This window comes from Coloeus monedula, assembly GCF_965178545.1.
Source record: "Coloeus monedula genome assembly, chromosome: 10".
NCBI classification, from domain to species: domain Eukaryota; kingdom Metazoa; phylum Chordata; class Aves; order Passeriformes; family Corvidae; genus Coloeus; species Coloeus monedula.
The window spans coordinates 19694918-19714454 of NC_138790.1; the positions used below are offsets into that span (position 1 = coordinate 19694918).

At 44.8% G+C, this 19537-nt stretch overlaps 1 protein-coding gene across 1 annotated transcript in view; it reads left to right on the forward strand.

The window, feature by feature from the left end:
- Positions 1-8716: 8716 nt before the first annotated feature.
- Positions 8717-19537, forward strand: part of GNB4 (G protein subunit beta 4) — a 30724-nt gene continuing 19903 nt past the window's right edge. The window contains exon 1 of the mRNA XM_082288130.1: positions 8717-8803. The gene's annotated coding sequence lies outside the window, so the exon portion shown is untranslated. The remainder of the gene's footprint in view (positions 8804-19537) is intronic.

A 19537-nucleotide genomic window follows, 5' to 3' on the forward strand; every position in this document is an offset into this window, starting at 1 on the left:
AACATCAAATAGCTGCCAATTATAAGGTAGCAGAGACTTGAATAAAAATGAAACTGCCTTTTTTGAGAAATACTTTGGGTTGATCACAGCCACTTTGACGTAAGATTCTCTGCATGTGCAATTAGCAACTCATTCTGGCAGTTTCCTTATGGGAATTTTTCCAGGAGTATTTGATGCAAATGTTTCTGAGAATCAGCTGTGGATGCTGGATGAGGATAATTTAGAAATCTTTTCTGGAAAAGACACCTCTGTGGCTGCTGTAGTTTAAACAAGAATGTACAGCTTTATTGATTCCTGACCCTTTGTCCCTGTCCAGCGTTCAGCTCCACCACTCTAATCCAGCCTTTTCTCCTCTGGAGTAATGGAAACCTCGGGTTTTTTCCACTTGCTTGTTAATGTATTTGGCAAGATACTTGGGGCTTCTTTGCAAAGGTGCTACTGCTCTGCTGATTGACATTCAGCATGGGCAGGCAGAGCAGGCCATAGAAAGAAGCAACAAGCCAGGAAGGAACAAAAACCTTCCAATCTTGAGTTCTTATTCCAAGTGTCTTTGAATCAGCAGCTCTGGGCCCTTCCCAGCTCTTGAAGGAATGCCAATTCAGAGCAGTGAGTGAATAAGGTGTGTGTGGGGGCGACTGCTTCCCTGTCACTTGTGAGAAGCTTCATTTTAAAAAGTGCCTCTTCTTTTGCTGCATTACAGGGGCTTGGATGGCTCCGAGGAGCTGGGAATTGCTCACAGAGGCTTTTTGTTCATGGCCTGTTGCCCAGTCCAACCCAGCCCAGGCCACGAGTGACCAGGAGCTGTTTCCGTGTCAGCCCAGCCTAATGGATGATGTGAGCTGTGCCTCAGTCCAATTTCAGCAGCAGGAGCATCACAAAAGCCAGCACTGCCCTTGTCCCCAAGTGACTCTCTTGCAAGCCAGGGCTGTTTTGGGGCAGGGGAGAGCCAAGGCTCTGGGGGCCCAGCTGCCTCCTGCCTCACATCCTTCCCTGCACTCAGAGGGGGAACTCCAGCCTGCGGAGCTGTCAGGCTGATGCTTTCCCCAGCGCTGGAATGACACGCAGTGAAAACAGGCTGGCAACAGGAACAGAAATCAGGAGCATCTTGGGTTAGGAGCACGGATATCTTCTGGTAAAAGATACACAGAAGAGCATGAATGGTTTCATTCAGAGTTTTGCACCAATGCCCTCTGTATATGAGGAAAATCATTAGGATGCCATTAGCTCTCATGCGTTAAAATGGAAAATACTTCTTTATTGTAATCTCTAATTTTATTTTACAATGTTTTTACTATTTCTTTTTTGCAGTTTGCTTACTTAGACTCTCATACTGGTCATTTTCGCTCTGCTTAAATTTAATTTCTCTCCTTTGCTTGCTCTCTTGTTCTTCCATCTGAAAAGCTTTCATGTTGGGTAACTTGCTCAGCAGCAAGGATAGAGGGAAACAGGTGGGCAGGCAATCTGAATTCTGATTTTGGCTCTGCCACTGGCTGCTTGGCAAGCTGTTTACACCACTCTGTGCCTTACTTTCCCAGAGAAAGAGATTCATAGTTTAAGAACAGTTCAAAATCTTTGACAAAAAAGAACCGTGCAACTACTTAGTGCTATTTCCTGAAGAAAAACACATGTAAAATCAGGTATTTTATTCCATGTGCTCCTTAAAATGTCTGTCAGTTAAACCCAGTAAGCCTCTGTTCTTCATTTTCCTTTACTGAATTAGTTCTAAATGTTGAGTCGTCATCATTGATGCCCACATCCAAACCACCACAGACATCTTAGCCTTCAAACTGCAAAAAATCCCAAATGTTCTGGATTCTTCAGCCCATTTAACATGTGTGGTATGCAAGTAGCAAATCCTAGTAACTACTGAGACATGGCTACAGTACAGATCTGCACTGGCTCTGCAGAAGGTATGGATTGCTCTCTCCTTAAGCTTTAATGTTCTCTCTATTCCCTCCCTCCCCAGTTTAATTTGGATAAAGTGTTCACCAGCAGGACACAGTAGTTTGTTAAGGGCACACTTGTTACATAACTTTGTATTACTTACAGCCCTATAAAAGTGTTGTAGATAACACCAGAGACAGTGTTGTTCCTCTACCTTGTTCCTCCATGGTGCCATTTCCAGTATTATTGATTCACAATGGAACCCCTTTTCCCTCAGGAATGGCTGGGGTCAGAGCAACACCGTCGATGCTGATGGAGGTAAAGAGCCAGCAGCAGCATTATGCTGAAAAGCTTCCTAAAAATGGCCTCTATCTCCTTGCTGACCTGGAAACCCAGCTTCTTGTATCAGATGTCCTCATTCATGACCATAAAACCCCTTTGGGTACCAAAAGTTTTGTAATTTAAATGGCAAAACTTCAAAACTACAAGCTTGAGTACCACTGCTGACAGCTTGGTGTAAGCTCAGCCTCAAAGTCCAGGGGAAGATGAAATACATCTGTAATTATTCTGAATTCAGCACTTGACTGCAGTGAGTATTTCTTGCTGCACAGCAACCAAGGGTCAGCTTGGATTCCAAAAGTGAATTTGCCGTATTGTAATGCAACTGCAACACACAGAGTTAAATTCTTGTTTCATTTTACTGATCTTCACTGAAGCATTTTCCAGTGGCACCTGGGAGCTTGGTATTCTGCAGCCTGCAGGAAGCTGCCAGGAACTGTGCTCAAGGGGACCGTGTTGAGGTTATGTGCAGCAGGGCTTCAGATGTGAATGTGCTTGTGGGTGGCACTGTGTGAATACACGTACTGAAAAATATTACACCTGCGATTTCCTAAGATTGGGTAGCAGTGGAATGCGAGAATCTTTCATTAAAAATGTGAAAAGCAGTTTGGTTTTGTTGTGATTAGTAAGTGGCTTACATCTGTAAGAATTTCTAAAGGTAATTAATGGACCTGATCATGCTTATTCAGTTGGCTTCCTGTCTTGTTCATGAAAAGGCCAAACAATTTCTGAACAGACTGAACAAAATAATACTTCTTTAATATTCCTCTCTTCCTAATTCCACACTTTCACTACACGTCAGTTACTGAATGCTTTGTTAAGCTCCTTTCATGACTATTAATTTTCTCTTTTGCCTCTACTCATTCCACTTTATACCTGGCACACAATGTTAATGTCCATTATGCTCTTCATTTGTTGAGGAAGTAACTGGAAACTCACAGAAAGTGATCACATTAGTCCTTGTTTGCTCCCTACTGCACACACCGTAAAATTCTGGGGGGTTAGGATGAGGTTTGGTATATGGTAAAGTAAACGTAATTTCCAAAGCAGGATGTAGAAAATGCCATGCTCAGAATCGGTGGGAGAAGAGCTACTTGGCTGAAAAGGACTGGGAAATTTTTCAAACTGAGAGTTAAAAAGGGATCTTCGTTGTTTCTGCCCCTCCCATCTGCTGTTCTCTGCAGCTGAAAATGGGGCAGAAAGCCAACATTGTGACATTTGAGCGGACAGCACTTTATGGAAGTGTCTATTACAATGCCACACCCACACCCACGGTAGAAAGGAGCCTTCTCCCGGGCCAGGGCAAGCAAAGGTGCTGCCAGAGTACAGCTGATGGGAGGCTTCTTTCCCTGAGTCTGGCATTTGTAGGCAGACTCTTACATTTTTCTGTGTAGGCTTAAAATGCAGATTCCCTTTCCTCTGCTTGCTTACTCCTCTCCCCCTACAGAAGGAATAAGAGGATTTCTAAAACACGCTGTGGAGTTTCCTCAGCCCTCACACGCCAGCCTTGCCAGTGGGCTGGGCTGCAGCAGCAGAGAACGTGCAGAAGCACCGTGACTGGGATGAGCTTTGCCTTTGCCTCACCGAGTCATCTCAGACACCGGTGAAATACCCTGCAAATTACATCAGTGAAATACCCTGCAAATTACAGTGAGCACATGAAGCCCACGACTGATCCCAGTGTCAAACTGATCTTAGAAGGGAACACTACAGATCAAATGGCTTTTTCAGCCCCTTTGATTTCTGCCGCTGCTCTTTTACAATGAGCACTTTCAGCAGTTCCACGAGTATCCTTCATCATTTTATCTGAAAGAAATATTAATATATTCAGAAATACATGCATATATATAGGCTGCACGTAAAGCATCTATCCATATATGCCCACTCCCCTTTCTTCTATTTAAATAGTGTTTAGTGATTGCTCAGTTCTCTTGAAAGGATGAGTCACCTGTAGCTGCACAATGATCCAACTGTGTAGCTTGATCAGTTATTTTACTGGACCTTAACAAGTAAATACACTGGCATCCACTGTCATTATTTTGGTTTGTACTTATATTATTTTTCCTTAATTTTTTATTTGAATTAAATGTTAGAGAATTAGCATGAGGATAGAAGAGGATCTGCTGGATTGGCAGCCCTAGAAATTGAGGTTCCCTGTTTCTTGGTAGCATGGGGACACACAGCAAGGACATTTCCCTCCACCTGCCCGTTAAACAGCGATCCATGGACCAGAGCTGGTGGTGAGCAGCCAGTGCAGGTGCCTTACACATTCCTTCTGGGAATTCTAGAGAGACATGGCCACAATGTGAACTGAACTGCCACCTCAGATGCTTTTCATGTGGAGCATCACCTGGTGTGCAGAGAGATCACCACTCCCTGGTGCTGTGAAAGGCCACCCTACATCAGCAGAGCCACTGACAGAGTGACAGGAGAGGATCTGTCACACTCCAGCTGTGCCCTGAACAAGCAGAGGGGTCTGGAAGGAAGGAAGGAAGGAGTGAATGTTAGACTCCAGTGAGAGTAAAACCAGGAGATTGAAGGTAAAGCAGTAAAACCTTTGCTGTCATATTTAGGAATGAACTGAGGAAGGGATATCTGAAGGGGGATATGTTTTCCATCATGTATATATAGAATACAAAGATAATATATGTAATCTTGCTTAACAGAGTAATTAAATCAGTAAATTAAGTGAGCTTTTAAGTCTCGTGCTCTCCATAAGGCTTGAATAAAATGAAGTGAGATTGCTCACTTATTAATAAGGGGTTAAGTGCCATTTTAGTTCCTAGATCTGGAAAAAAAGATGCAAAGTGAGGGAGAAGAGATGTAGATTAGCACATCTCACCTGAAGAGCTGCAGACTGCAGTGGCAGAAGAGCTGTCAGACATTAACAAAGAATGAAGACAAAGCAAAAAGCAATGGTCCAGCTGTGGGGTGGCCTGATTTAACCAGTGACACAAACAACCCTGAAAGGAAACCAGCCTTGTCACTGTAGAGGTGTCGAGGAAGTGGATTGCTCCTTTGATAAATTAATTCTGAAGCCTGAATGAGCAATTTATTTTTCTTTTGTTTTCCTGAAATCAGTCAAAGGGGTTGTGTGATTCAGTCACACCAGTGCAGGGGATTCCCTCTGGTTCTATGTCTCTTAGCTATGGGTTGGGATTTTTTTTTTTTTTTCCTTTGTCTTGTCTCCTGAGCAAACATGACTCCTTCATTTATTTGAATGAAGTGTTTTGGGAAGCAATTAGATAATGGGCTAATGAAATGTGGGGGCTTTCTGGTAGCCCTGGAAAGTACCAGGCTGACAGTGAACCCTGCCTTTCTCTGGAACCAAGAAAAGACATGCAGAGACTCTGGTGGTATTTTTAGTCATTTAGATTATACATGTCCCTGTCCATCTTTGTGCCTTTTGGCCTCAGCTCTGCCAAGACTGGGAAGTTTTTTAGAAAATGTCTCATTGCTTCCTCATACCTGTTCACTGTTCTAGCATGGTGTTTCACAAATTTCCATCCAAAGGGTGTTTAGGGTGCTGCTGGAGCAGTCCTGGCTGAGGTTTTCAGTTACAGCTGAATCAGCACAATCTCCAAACAGGTTCCCTTCCTCTGCCTTCCCTTTGGAGGTGTTTCAGACTCACTGGGCAGGAATCCAAGCACCGTAGGCCTCCAGTAGCATTTAATCTATCAGAAACCAAAGTTGCTGCATTGGCTATAGTAGCTCATAATTCAAAGGGAACATGTTAGAGAAACTGATCTGGGTATTGATTTTAAAAACTAATCTGGCACTGTGTCCCAAGATTTCTCTTTCACTGCAGAACAAATTGATTCCTTATATAAATTCTAAAATAATACAAAGCATATTGCAGAACTGGCGTAAGAATGGCTCCATTAGGGGTAACTCTGCTTTTGCAGAGTGGGGTTTGGCATGTGAAACCAGTGATCAGAAGCAGAACTGGATAAAAGCTGGTGGTAAAACACTGCCAGCAGGAGAACTGGGGATTTCTATTTCATTAGGAATTTGTAACATCATCTAATAAATGACTAAACTGACTACACAGTGGGTGAGATGAGTTTTCTAAGGAGGGGCAGTTTCTGTTATCCGTATTGGTTGGTCCAGGACAAGATATTCCTATTTGCCTTGGACCACCACAGCAACAGCAATGCCACCCCTGCAGGATGAGTTCCCCTGTGGAGAATCCTGTCCTGTGTGCTTCATTTTCACAGCCTGCAACTGAAATCTTCCCCGTCTCCCAAATGAGTCATAAGGATAAATTATGTAATTTTAAATGTTTTAATTAGCACTGGAAGGACAAAACCTGATAATTGAATAATATGTAACTACCCAAATACCATCTGAACTTTTCTAGGGCTTTCCTTGCTGCCTGTTATTTTCCAGAGTTGTTTGAAAACAGATGAGAAATGGTGTGCTCATTCTGGGATGGTATCTTGTCAGTAATCACTATTCAGGGATCTGAAGATTGTACGAGGAAAAATGTAAGAGAACAAGCATATTTTAAGGGAGAACTATCCTTGTGCCAGTTTCTCCCCTTCATAAAAATTTAAGTTACTTGTATGGTGATACGGTGACTCTGAGGGAAGTGTATTTTCCTCAAGTGTGGTCCAACAAAATCAAACCCACCCCTTGTTGATTTTTGCTGTGTGATCACTCATTAAATGCAAAGTAAACACATTGCTGAATGGCATCTGTCCTTTGGATAAACAGAAGACAGATGTATGGCAGTGCAGGGAAGCACAACACAGACTTTGCAACCAGGACAGAGCCATTAAAATAATTGGCTTGAATCAGTTAGGGGATGTGCACTTTTTAAAAGACTGATTTAGGGTAAGCAATGAGCTGTTTCATTACAGTATGGATTGTATGTTCCAGCATGTGCTGTCATTATTACTGAGCCCTTTATCAGTAACATGCTAATAGCTCAAAGATTGCTTTACTCACAGAAGTTATGATACTCATGTAAAATATTTTGCAAAAATTTGACAATGTGTGTTGCTGAGGGTGTGTCAGACCCGTGCTAACAAGATGGATGACGCTAAGAGTCCCATGGTTGGTGCTGGAGGGCTGAGCAGGGCTGCCTTAGGCTGACTGTGCTGAGGCTCTGACTTCTGCAGAGGTGTCCCTGTGGCATCAGGGTCAGTGGAGCAGGAGAAACTCCAAGGTGTGGCCAGAGCATCCCACAAATCACCTATCCCATATGTTCCCAGGTCACTTGTTGGCTGTGGTTGTAGTTTGGCAATTTGATTGCAATAGGAGCATCAGCTGTGGAATGGCCAGACAGATCCACAACACAACTGACAAACCCCTGGCAGTCAGCCTCCCGTGGTCTGTCTGCTTTCCACATGCCGTTGTAAGGAGGGCTGCACCTTTATGGGATGTGGGATTGCAGCTTTGTGAGGAATACACAGGATTTGAGTACCCATTCAACACTTCACTTTTTTTTCCCCCCACATTACTGATCTGCAAAGTTCAGTGGAGTCAGTTCTCGCTACTAACCAAAGAGAAGCACCACACCCTGCTGCGTGCTGAGGGGGATAGAGGACTTCAATTGATCACAGAATCAGTTAGGTTTGGAAAGATCTCAGAATCATCAAGTCCAACCTGTGACTGAACACCACCGTGTCAACCAGACCATAGCACCGAGTGCCGCTTCTAGTCTTTCCTTAAACACCTCCAGGGATAGTGACTCCACGACCTCGCTGGGGAATCCATTCCAATCCCTTTCTTTGAAGAAATTCCTTCTAATGTCCAACCTAAACATCCCGTGGCTTGAGACTGTGTACTCTCATCCGACCGCCGGTTCCCTGGGAGCAGAGCCTGACCCCACCCAGCTGCACCCTCCTACCAGGGAGTTGCAGAGAGCGATCAGGTCCCCCCTGAGCCTACTTTTCCCCAGGCTGAGCCCCCCCAGCTCCCTCCCCAGGCCGCTCCAGCGGAGCATCAGCCATGGAATACTGGGGGCAGGAGAGGGGCCGCCTGCCCTGTGGGTGCTCGGGAAGTCGAAGGCTTCATGGAAGGCAGTGCTCCCCTTGGCTCCACGGGGTCCCCACATCCCACCTCCACAACCCCATTCTCACCCTTCGTCCCCACAGGTCCCCATCACCCATGTCCCGCTCCCTGGACCCCCATCTCCGTGTCACTGATGCCCCCCAGTGTCCCCACCCCCAAGTCCCCATCCCCAGGGATCCTAACTTCAGGTGAAATCTCTGGGTCTCCACATCCTTTGGGTCCCCATGCGCTGGGGTCCCACCACCACCCAGGGCTGTGGCGCACAGGCCCGTGTCGCCCGTGTCCCCCGTGTCCCCCGTGTCCCCCGTGTCCCCCGTGTCCCCCGTGTCGCCCGTGTCCCCCGCGCGGCTCCGCTCTCTCACGGTTGTCACACGCGGGGTGACAGAAGCGCCGCCCGCAGGGGGCGTGGCCCCGTGAGCGCTCTGACGTCACGCGGCGCTGCCATGGCAACGGCCCGTCACGTTGTCCGGTCCATGCGGGCGGGGCGGAGCCGCTCCCGCCCCAGCAGCGCCATGGCGGCGGCTCGGTGACACCGCGCTCCGCGGCCGCCCGGACACCGCAGGTACCTCCGCCCGGGGGATGCCCCCGCGGCCGGGCTCTGCCCGTCCCCCGCGGCTCCGCGCGGCCGCCTCAGGGCGGTGCCCGGTCCCCCCGCGGCTCCGCTCACCGCGCCGGGGCCGGGGAGCCTCGGCCGGGCGGGGCCGCGTGGGGCCACGGGCCGCGCTTCCCGGCGGGGCGGCAGCGCCGGCCGCTCCCGCGGGGCTGCGGGCGGGAGGGCAGCTCCAGCGCGCTTTCCGCCCGGGCCGCGGAGCCCTGGGGCGGGCTCGGCCCCAGCGGGGCGGGCTCGGGCTCGCCGGTGCCGGGGAGGTCCCGGTGCCGCGTCCGGCGCTGCCCCCGCGGGGCCGCCCGGGAGCGCCGCGCCCGCCCCGCCCCTTGGGCGGCCCCATCCGCGGCGCTGGGGGGGGGGGGGGGGGGGGGCATGGGCGGCACCACCGCAGCGCCGGCGGGGGGCGGGAGGGAGGCAGTGCTCGGGCGGCGCCGCCGGCAGCGGCCCCAGCGCCTTGAGACCCCGGCAAGTGAAGCCCCCGGTAAGGAGAGCCCCGCGGGAGAGGGGCCGGGGCAGCCGCAGGACAAGGGCGCGGTCCCGGGGTCCGCCGGGAGAGGCGGGGTGTGCGGGCGGCATCACCCGGTGCCGTCCCACCCGCCCCGGAGCGCTGGCACGGCGCGGGCACAACGCCCGGGCTCCGCGGGGAAGGGAGGGGCCGGGGCAGGGCCGCGGAGGGTTCCCCGAGGTGGTGCCGGAGACGAGGGGCTGCGGAAGGGAGGGAGAGGCTCGGTACCCTGGGCTGGGAGGCGGGGAGCGGGCGGGGCGCGGGCAGAGACCCCCGGTGCCGCCGGGTCCGGTCCGGCGGGGATGCGGGGCGCCGCGGGGTCCCTGTGGCCGGGGAAGGAGCTGCTGGGGGTCGTCAGGGGGAAGCCGGGGTGCGCCGTGCCGGCCGGAGCGCGGGGCGTGCAGAGCGCTCCGGCCACCCCAGCAGCATCAGCTGGACCGGCGCTTGGGGTCCAGGTCTGTACGGCGGGCAGCAACAGGCGGCTCCCGGGCTTGTGGAACAGCTGCGGAAGCTCCGGCTCTCGGTTCTGTACCTGGCTAGAGCAGCCCAACCCTCGTTTGGGTTTCAGCATTCCGTATGTCGGCTTTGTGGCGAGGGGCTGTGACTTGCATGCCTTGCGTGACTGTTGTGGCAAAGGTGAATCGGAAGGTGCTCCCCGTCTTTAGGAAAAGTGCAAAGTCATTAGGTGCTTTTCGTGTCATATTTTGTAGGTATTGCTGGTTTTCCCATCCAGATTTATTTTATTTTTTTGAGTCTGTTTTTTTTTATTTTTGCACTTGTTGCTGAGGTTATCACGTCCTTTAATTTTTAATTTGATTTCTGTTGGAAATTGTGAAAAACATCCAAATTGCTAACAGCTATAGATGTGGTAGACAAGTTTAGTTTATGCTGTAATATTATCTGAACTAATTCAAAATAAGCCTCTGATCTGTTCCCTCCTGTTAATTACACAGTTGAGAATGTTGTCTTTTATTAGACTGGTTATTGTAGCTTGGAAAGTACATGATTTTCCGGGATGGTTTTCAGTTCTGAAATAGAAGCAGGATAAGTCTCAAGGCTAAGTATGAGCTGAGGAAAAAGGTCCTTAATTTAATTAGGTATAATCAGTTTCTGAAGAAACAAAGGAGTAGTTGCTCTCTGCTGGGTGGAGAGTACTGGGAAGGGAAGGGGAAAGAATGAGAAAATGGTGCAGAGAGAGGAGACAGGTACCAGCCTCTAAAACCCGCTGTGAAAGCGCTGGGAGAGATGAAAACGGTTCCTGTGGGAATAGCAGAGACATGAGTCTGCAAAGTCATGGGAGTGTTCAGAGGAAAACCTGAAGCTGCTTCCTGATTTCTGTTAGAAATATGGGAAGTGATGTAAAAGATGGTCACTAACCTGACAATGAAGTGTCAGCTATAGGAGATGTAATCGCTGGTTAGAGCTGGGGGAAGTCTGAAGCCATGCTAACAGGAATAATAACTGTATCAACAAATTAAGATGAAACAAACCACATGACAAGCGCACACTGTCCTGGAAGTCTCTTAATGGGATGGGAATCTTCAGTGGTTTTTTGCAGTGTTTGTTTGTGATTCTCAAGCACGATAGCTGTGGTGAAGTTAATTTGTGCTTCCAAAGAACAGACTGATGTTATCTTGGAAGAAGGGGGCTAGGGAAATGAGGGAGATTGTAAATAGATGGATATGTCTTGCTGTGTGTCTACTGTGGAAAACTATAGTTTGAATTATTATTTCTCTAAAATGAGCAGTTCTTACAGTGAATAAGGTAGATGGGTTATGCAGATCTAATAGGCTGAGAACTAAGGTTATAATAGTATATACTAACACCTTTCGTCTCTTAATCATAAAAAAAATTGAGTTTCAGGTTACAGAGGTGTCTTTTTCTCTCTTCTGTATTGTTAAAATGTTACAGCAAATAGCTGCTGCTCTATCTCTACTTCAGCCCTTTCCTGAATGCTTGGAAAGTTGGTCTTGATTAATTGCTCAGGTCATTTAAATATTAAGTAAAAAAATTTCTGGCTACAAATGTAATGTGTTATGTTGGATAATAAAGTTTCAACTGTATCATGTTGCTTACTTGAGAATTAATACATCTAGTGTTTACTTTGTCCAGCTATTCTAATTTTCCACTTTCTAAAGAAAAATGTGGGATTTAAAAACCTCACTAGAAAATCTTGGAAAAAATATTTTTGAATACAGAACTGAGTGTTTCTCTCCTGGACCACTATGGAACTTTAAAAAAAAGGCACAAAATTTATAAATACAAGATTCTGAAGGTGAATAAGAGCTATAAATAAATAAATCCCCACAGTATATAGAGAAGTGATCTCTCTTTTCTGCCAGTCTTTAATTTATGACTGTTTTGTTACCGAAGGCAGTAATTTATGTATTTTTATGTCTCAGAAGTCACTTTGAAATGTCTTATCAAAGTAGTTAGAAATTCAGAATCTCTGTGCTTGACGTGCAGTGCATGGTCCTGGAATGTAAATACTTCGGGACAGTGATAATGCAGTGATTGTGTTTTGTACTTAATACTGTCTGGAAATATCAATGCTCAGATTAATGCAGCTCCCAAGTGCCTGGAACCGGCTGTTTAGAAAGTATGCATAGTATTGCTAATCAAGAAAATATTTTTTAAGTTCCACCAAAATTTTTCTCCTCTCTAATTGGATGCAGACCTGTCACTTAGTTCATCTTCTGAAGTGTGTAATTAAATTTAGTTGTTATTGTTTCGTTCTTGTATGAAACTTCTGTGTTTTGCAACCCAGAGTTTTGTAATAGAATTTACGTGAAAGATCTGAAACAGAACTAAAGCAAATGCTCCTGAAAAACACAGAATGTGTGCTGTTCTCTTGAGGCTGTGGTTTGGTACCTGACACCAGTGCAGAAGGCTTCATGGAGCTTTCTGGATAACAGGAGGCAGGGCTGGACAAAGCTGCAGCTTTAATTAAAAGGATGGCACTGTTCAGGCTTGGGGTCATGTCTTTAGCAGTGTTTGAACAACAGAATTGTCTTTGCAGAGAGTGAAACAGAAGAGCAAGAGGGGAACTTCTGAATGCTTTGAGTGAATGTCAGCTTGGATGCCACCAGTGATACTCGATGTGCTGATCATTGTGAGTCGCTGTAGTTACTGTGGAGCAGTGCTGCAGTGAGAGCTGGGCTGAGGGTTTATAAAAACCAGAATTAATGCAAGTATAGAGGGACATTGGCTGGCAAATAGTAATGCATGCAGTTCATTGAAGACAGTTTCATTTCCTTTAAGATGTCTCAGCTCCCAAAAGTTTGTGAAGTGCTGACATGCACTAAGCCAAATTTTGATTCACTTACTGTAACTCTTGCAATCTCTTGCCTTCTCAAAGGGCTTAAACTGGAAAGAAGGGGAAGATGAAAGTGCCTGATTGTATTGTAGAGCAGAAGGCACTCTCAAGTCCCACCTATTACATAAAGTTAGCTGGTTTTGGCAAAACAGGCTTGACAATTTGCATGAACTATTTTCTTCCTCCTTACGTTAGATCTCAGACAAATATTAATCATATGGATTTTCAGTGTAAGCCAAATGTTTGAGTCATTGTGAATCCCAGTGTTTTGCAACATTAAAAAAGCTGAGTAATGTTAAGATTTAAATTATTTTATAAGGTTTTAATTTTCAAATGGGGTGGGGAGGGGGACAAAATGAAATCATCAAATCAATCCCAGGATTGAATGTGTTTCTTAAATGAGATTGAAACTCTTGGAGCTGCTCTCAGTGACTGGCTTGGCAGCTTTACAAGAACAAGTCACCTCATTGCAATCAGCAGTGGGAACTCTTGGACCTGCCTGGTTTGTTTTCATCATGCACGTATTAATTCAGGTGGTCAGCATCTAGTCTAGCACAGAGCATCCAGGCAGTTTCAGAATAACTTGATGATTTAATCTTGTTGGATTATTTTTTGTATATGTTTTTCCTGCCCTATATATATATATATTTATCTTTCAGTGTAGTAACTGTTTCTAACATAAATTGCACTTGTGTAAGTTTGTTTATATATTGAAATGCAATTAGTGTGGTATTTGTGTGCATTTGATATCTTGCATTAAAATTAAAGATGGTCATTTACAATCTGTTGTTGAAATGTGATATTTAAAATTGCTCTCTTTAAAAGAAATATTTTATCTCAGTATTTTTCTGGCTACCCCTTGTGTCATAATTGATTGCTTTAGGTGATCGTTCATGTAAACCAGTTTTATTCCTAGTTTGGAAAAGGAAGACGTTTTTCTTCTTTCAGATTCTTGATTTGAGTTGAGCTTAGTTGTTACTGAGCTGAAAGAAGTATTCAGATTCCATGTATAGATGTTATGCTTGTCAAACTCTGATTTCACACACTAAATTTAGTGTGTACCTAGTGATTTTGATCAGTTTTGATGATTTGACTTTAAGATTTTGACAGCGCAATGTAATGTTACGGTACTAAAAATAAGTAAATTGGAGTACACTAGGACATAGCTAGTTAAATTCTATAAAAGCTTTCCCCCCCTTCCCCAGAAAAATTTGAGTTAGGTTTAGGACCATGGTTTTATCTTGTGTTGCTATTGAGAAGGCAGACTGGAGCCCTTTCCTTTGCTTGTGCGTGGTGCTGATGAGAAGATCTGATCAAGTTCTGTTGTAATCTCAACATTAGGCAGAGTTAAAAAAGTAGCACAGCAAAGTTTCCATGACAGCATTAAGTCCAGATGCCCTAGAATTTCAAGAAATTAATCATGACGTTAGTACCATTTTCCTTCCATTCAATGGTAGGGTAGGAAGGACATAGCAGGGGGGTTGGGTGCTCCTGACATCTCAGGGGAGGAGAGTAGTGGTCCACAGGGAAGTGTTACAGCTTTTTGTAGGACAGTGAATGCCTGTTTTCAGTCTCACTGACTGACACTTGTTGGACAAGAAACTTCTTCATTGCTTTTTCAAGTAGTTTTAATACAAGGTGTCTAAGTACAAAACTAATTGAAAGTATGGAGAATGAGGTGGCCCAGAAGTAAAACTATGGTTTTGGTGCTACAAACACAACTTTAATTTCTCAGATATGCACCAGAAAAAGGGAAACTCCTCTTTTGTCTGGGAAGCATCCCAGAAGAGGGAGCTGGAATATTTATTTATTTTTATACAGAAGAATAAAAATAAAATACTAGTCCAAAGTAAATGTCCTGTAAATGAGTATTTAATGATGTGAGCGCTTCACTGCAGTCGCCCACACTTTAGGAAAAAGCAGCTAATTTGGAAGGTCAGGTAGCTGGAGATAGGAAGTCATTAAGGCTTTTTTTCTCCTGCTCATCTGTTACTTTCTTACAAATGCAGATAGATGGGCATCAAAAGCTAAACATGCACTTTGAAAAGGGGTGAAGAAAGTTGACTTTTCCTGGCGGTGCTGCTTCACAAGCTTGAGGAATGCTCTGTTCTCAATCTCTACAGAAACCTCATGACCCTGAATCGTAGGGCTTTGGTAACTGTGACAGGATGAGAGCTGAAAGGCCAACAACCTTAGCAAACAGTTAAATTGCTGCAGTTTCAGAGCTGGGACTGTGTTTGCCTTCTCATTGAGTCAGGCATCCCCGTGCTTTGCCTGCAGCTTCTGGAAGCAGGAGCTGAAGAATCTTTAGCCATTTTTACAAATCTGTCAGTCACCACTGCTGAGGAGAACTCAAATGGTGGAATGCATATCTCAAACATTAAACCCAAAAGATTTCCAAGAGAAGTGTCCTCTCTGTGGTGAGGGCTAGAACAGACAGGGATTTAGCTGAGCTGCTGTCCTGGCTCACTGTGACTGAGACATGTAGGGAGCATTTACAGGAACAGAAGTTCCAGTGGATTGGAAAGACCCTTGAGCAAAGCAGGTTGTGCAGCCATGGGCTCTCTCCTGGCCATTACTGATTATTCCTGTCTATAACCTCAGGCTTTGTTTCCACAGGGGAATTCTGCTATTTATAACCTAGAGAGCATGTGTTCCTAAAAAAGTTTTCATATAAAAAAATTATACTTGGTGGAAGACTGCTACAGGTGGGAATATTGTACTTCTTTGCAGCAGCAGTTTGTTTCTCTTTTATCCTCTTCTGTTGGAAACTTTATCTAGGGCCATTTTCTTTCTAAGCAGATAGGTAATTTCTGACTTTTGACCAGTTAAAAATTACTTGTACAAAGACAGCCTTTATTTTGAGAACCCTCCAACTGTGGAGACAGTTACACAGCGCTACTGATTTCCTTAACATAACTTCTTTCTTAGATATTGGATGTAGTGTCCTCTTTAATAAGCGACTCTCTGAAAATGGGCATTACTGCTTGAGAAACATCAGAAGCAATTCCAAGGAGTATAGATTGGATATATCAACCTCATCACAAGTGGTACCAGAAGTAGCTACGTAGCCCATGTACTCTTAATCCCATACTTGCATTAGTAGGGATGAAAAACAGTACATAGGGTTTTTACTGTCCAGCATTGGATTGCAGATCGTTCTGTAGTGTGAGGTTTTGAATAGATTTTTTTAAAGTATATGCATCTCATAAATGTGAATCTCAGAAAAAAACCCGATTTTTTTTTTTTTTTTTAGAAAAGCCTACTAAAGTAGCCTGAACTCTAGTCTGGAAGAGAACTTAATTTTTGTGGCTTCAAATCACAAGTAATTGACCAGAAATGCATTGTGAACCAAAAGCAAAATTAAAATTAGACCTGAGGGCAGTAGTTTTATCTGACCTTTGGATAATTGGTATTAAAAAAAGCACAAATGTTTATACTGCCTTGTTTTCTTGTGAAAGGGTGCAGCTGTAAGCTGTGCTCAGCTGTGTGGGGATGTGCAGGACATAATGCCTCGCTGTGACTCCGGTACCAAGGGAGTGCGTGTGGTGCTGGATGGGGAGGAGGGCAGGGTGCTGGGGACCATGTATACATCGAATGCATGGCTTCTCCCGAGCTGATGGTGCATTTGAAAGGATGCAGTGTGTGTGTGTGTAACTGGTACTGCTGGGCTTTCTGCTCCTCAACACTGTGAGAATGCTCCACTTTCAGAAACTGTCAGCCAGGAATTAGTGCAGTTGAGTGAACAGTCATCTGAGCTGAATGTAGGTACTTTCCCTGTAGATGCTATAGTTTCTCTTAATGTGTATCTTCTCCGCTGACTTTAAACCTGAAATGTTCTGTGCACTTGGTGCTTTTTATGCACACTGTGCAGTCTGCTTGCTCTCAGATAACAGGAGGCTGCTTCAGTAATCTTTTGTGCCTGTAGGTGCCAGACCAGATTTTATATGCATAGCGCTGCTTGGCCTTACATGATGCCACTTCAGTAAATACCAATGCATTAGCCCCTTAAAAAAAAACCAAAGTCAAACTTGCTTAGAGATGGATTTAAATGTAAATGAGGGTCTTTCAAAATGACTTTGAATTGTCACTCTGCAGTACACTTTTCCTAGTAAAATGTTAGAATAGCTTCTGGGTATGGCTGGGTGTTTGAAGAGACAAAAGCCCTCAGCTTATTCCATATGTGTGTCCACCTGTCTGTCCCTAAGGAAGAAATTGGACTGGAACCATTTCTGTCTTCTTACTTAGGGTTATATCTTTCTGCTTCATTAAGATCTTTCTTGCCATTTCTTACATGTTTTGAATTGCAAAACCAATAATAATTTGTTCAGTGATGGAGTGTCCCGGGGTTGGTGAACCAAGTTTTTACTGGGGAATCATTATTATAGTCACTAAAGACAAGGTAATTTGAATTTTACATTAGGTTCTGTTTGCAGGGTATGTGATAAAAATAAATCTGTGCTTATGTACCAAAACATTTTGACCTGGAAATGAACATAATGAATATAAAATGCAAGAATGTTAATTTTGGAAAAATCACTGTTGGACTGTGAAATATTTATGACTTGAAAAAATTCCTTCCTTCCTGTGCTTTTCTCAGCCTTATGCTTAACACTGAATTTCTTGAGGCTTTTTTTCTAGAATCTAGTGTGTGTGGGCTAAGAAGAGTAAGGCCTTTCTGTATGTGTTTTATGAATGTACTTGGCTTAGACTTTAGCTGGGTCTTAGAAATAAACTCTCTTATCTCCGAGCTTAAGACACCAGTCTCATGAGCTGTCAGCCAAATGAAGGGTAACAGTCTAAAGTCAGTGATTTGTTTTTTTACTAGTAAACTTAAGAATCACTTCACTTTAATTTGTAAACCGATTTCCTTTGGCTGTTGTGTTACTGCTGTCAACAAGGTCAGTGTTTGTTGGTCTGTTTGTCCTCCATGGAAACCGCAATGAAACCAGTCACCAAACCCAACGTGGGCTGTGCCCTGGTGTGTTGGGGCTGGTCCCTGTGGGATCACAGAGTGGTTTGGGCTGGAAGGGGACCTTGAAGATGACCCAGTTCCAGCCTGGCCTGTGTGGGTTCATTCTCTGTGAGCCGAGTGATGGCTTTGAGATGCGGCAGCACCGCAGGACATGCTCGAGCTGCTGCTTCCTCTGCTCCCCTCTGTGGCTGAAGAATACTCAAGGGTGATGTTTACAGTGCTCAAGTCTGAAGGTGAACACAGAGGTTTATATTCTCTTCATAACTCCAAGTAGTTACTGTGGTAAATAGAAGTGTTTTGATGTGGCAGGCTTTATTTCAAAGTCCTATTAAAAATCCCCGGCTGAGTGTGTACGTGTGTATAAAATGGCACATATTTCTGTTCTTTATGATGAGTAGGTCTGAGGTGTTTTGGCGAAGGGAGGAAGGAGCAGTATTGTTGCCTTGAAACTGCTTGTGCCACCCTGTTGGTGGGTGGGGTTGTGTCCCTGATGTAACTGCTCGTGGCATGTGGGCACACCTAGAGGCAAGTCTTGAATCCCACTCATTTGAGGTTTGCTTCAGCCTTTCTTGTGATGTCTCCTTTCCAGCTGTCCATGCAGTTTTGAGCACACACGTTCATCGGTCCCTTAAAACTGGGGATGGTATCTCTTAGAGGAATGGGTGTTCAAGTAAGTTCTGCTCATACCCTTCCTCTTGAGAGGCGTTGGTTGATTATTTCCTGTTTTTGTACCAAAGCTATAATGGAGACATATCACTTTAAAACACTTCCAAAATGTGCAGAAGTGCAACAATAGCACTGACCTCAGCGAGTGGGGTCACACCCAGGCTGCTTCCTGTTTTCTTCTTGGGGAGACCAGAAGCCCTGAGCATGGGAGAACTCTCCTTTACATCTGCCTGGGGATCGGAAATCAGAGTGGCAATTAATTACTTCTGACAAAATGAACATTTTAAAATCTTAAGGAAAAGATTCAGTTAGGATTTCCAGTCTTATTTTCTAAGTGGTAACCATTTTTTGAGGGAATAACCATTATTCTCTTACTTAACTGATGTGTGGTAGATGTTCTGCAGTTAGTGCACTCCTCAAAAGTATACATTAGAGATAAAGAAGGGATGGAGATGGACTGAAGAGGTTTGAGAGGAGAGAGAAAGACCAAGGTACATAATGGGGCAATTACAGCCCTTAGATACTGTTATTTCAACTTAAACCAGCATTATTCTCCTGGGATTCAAGTATTAGTTGACCATGATAAAAGCTCCTTGCTTTGTTGTCTTTGTTTATTGATGCTGTACTGCTACAGGTCAGAACAAAGAAGGCTTGGGAGAATGGATAGCTGGAAAGGTCTCTGAGAAGCAAAGGAGAGGCAGCATAGGGCCAAGGTATAGTAAAAAAAGCCATTAAGTGTTTAATTTTCCTCAGTGGAGAGCTGAGTGTATGTGTGCTTCTCAAACAGCTCTACCATAGGAAATACATTATGTAAAATTCCAGCTGAAATACCTTTTATATATGAAGGTATGTAACTGCAGCACAGCATTAATGCACTTACTTTAAATGACTGTTGTGCAGGCAGAGATTTCACTTAACGTAAGGCTTTGACCACCATGTCTAAGTTTGTAGATTTTGAATATGTTGAATCCATTCTCTTCAGGCTGTAAGAAATAAAACCTCTCTCTATTCTTCTCTATTCATCGCTTTGGGGAGACATAAATGGCTGGGCAAAGCTGCCAAAGTCTTGTTTACTGTCCCTAAATGAAGAAATGTTTTATCAAAATCTTCTCTGGCACATCCTGTAAAGTGTTGGTCTGTGTGTGCTGGCAGGGCTCAGCTTCAGAGCCAGAACCCATTGTCCACAGCCTGAGTGTCTGAGTTACCAGTGTATCTCCCTTGAGAGAG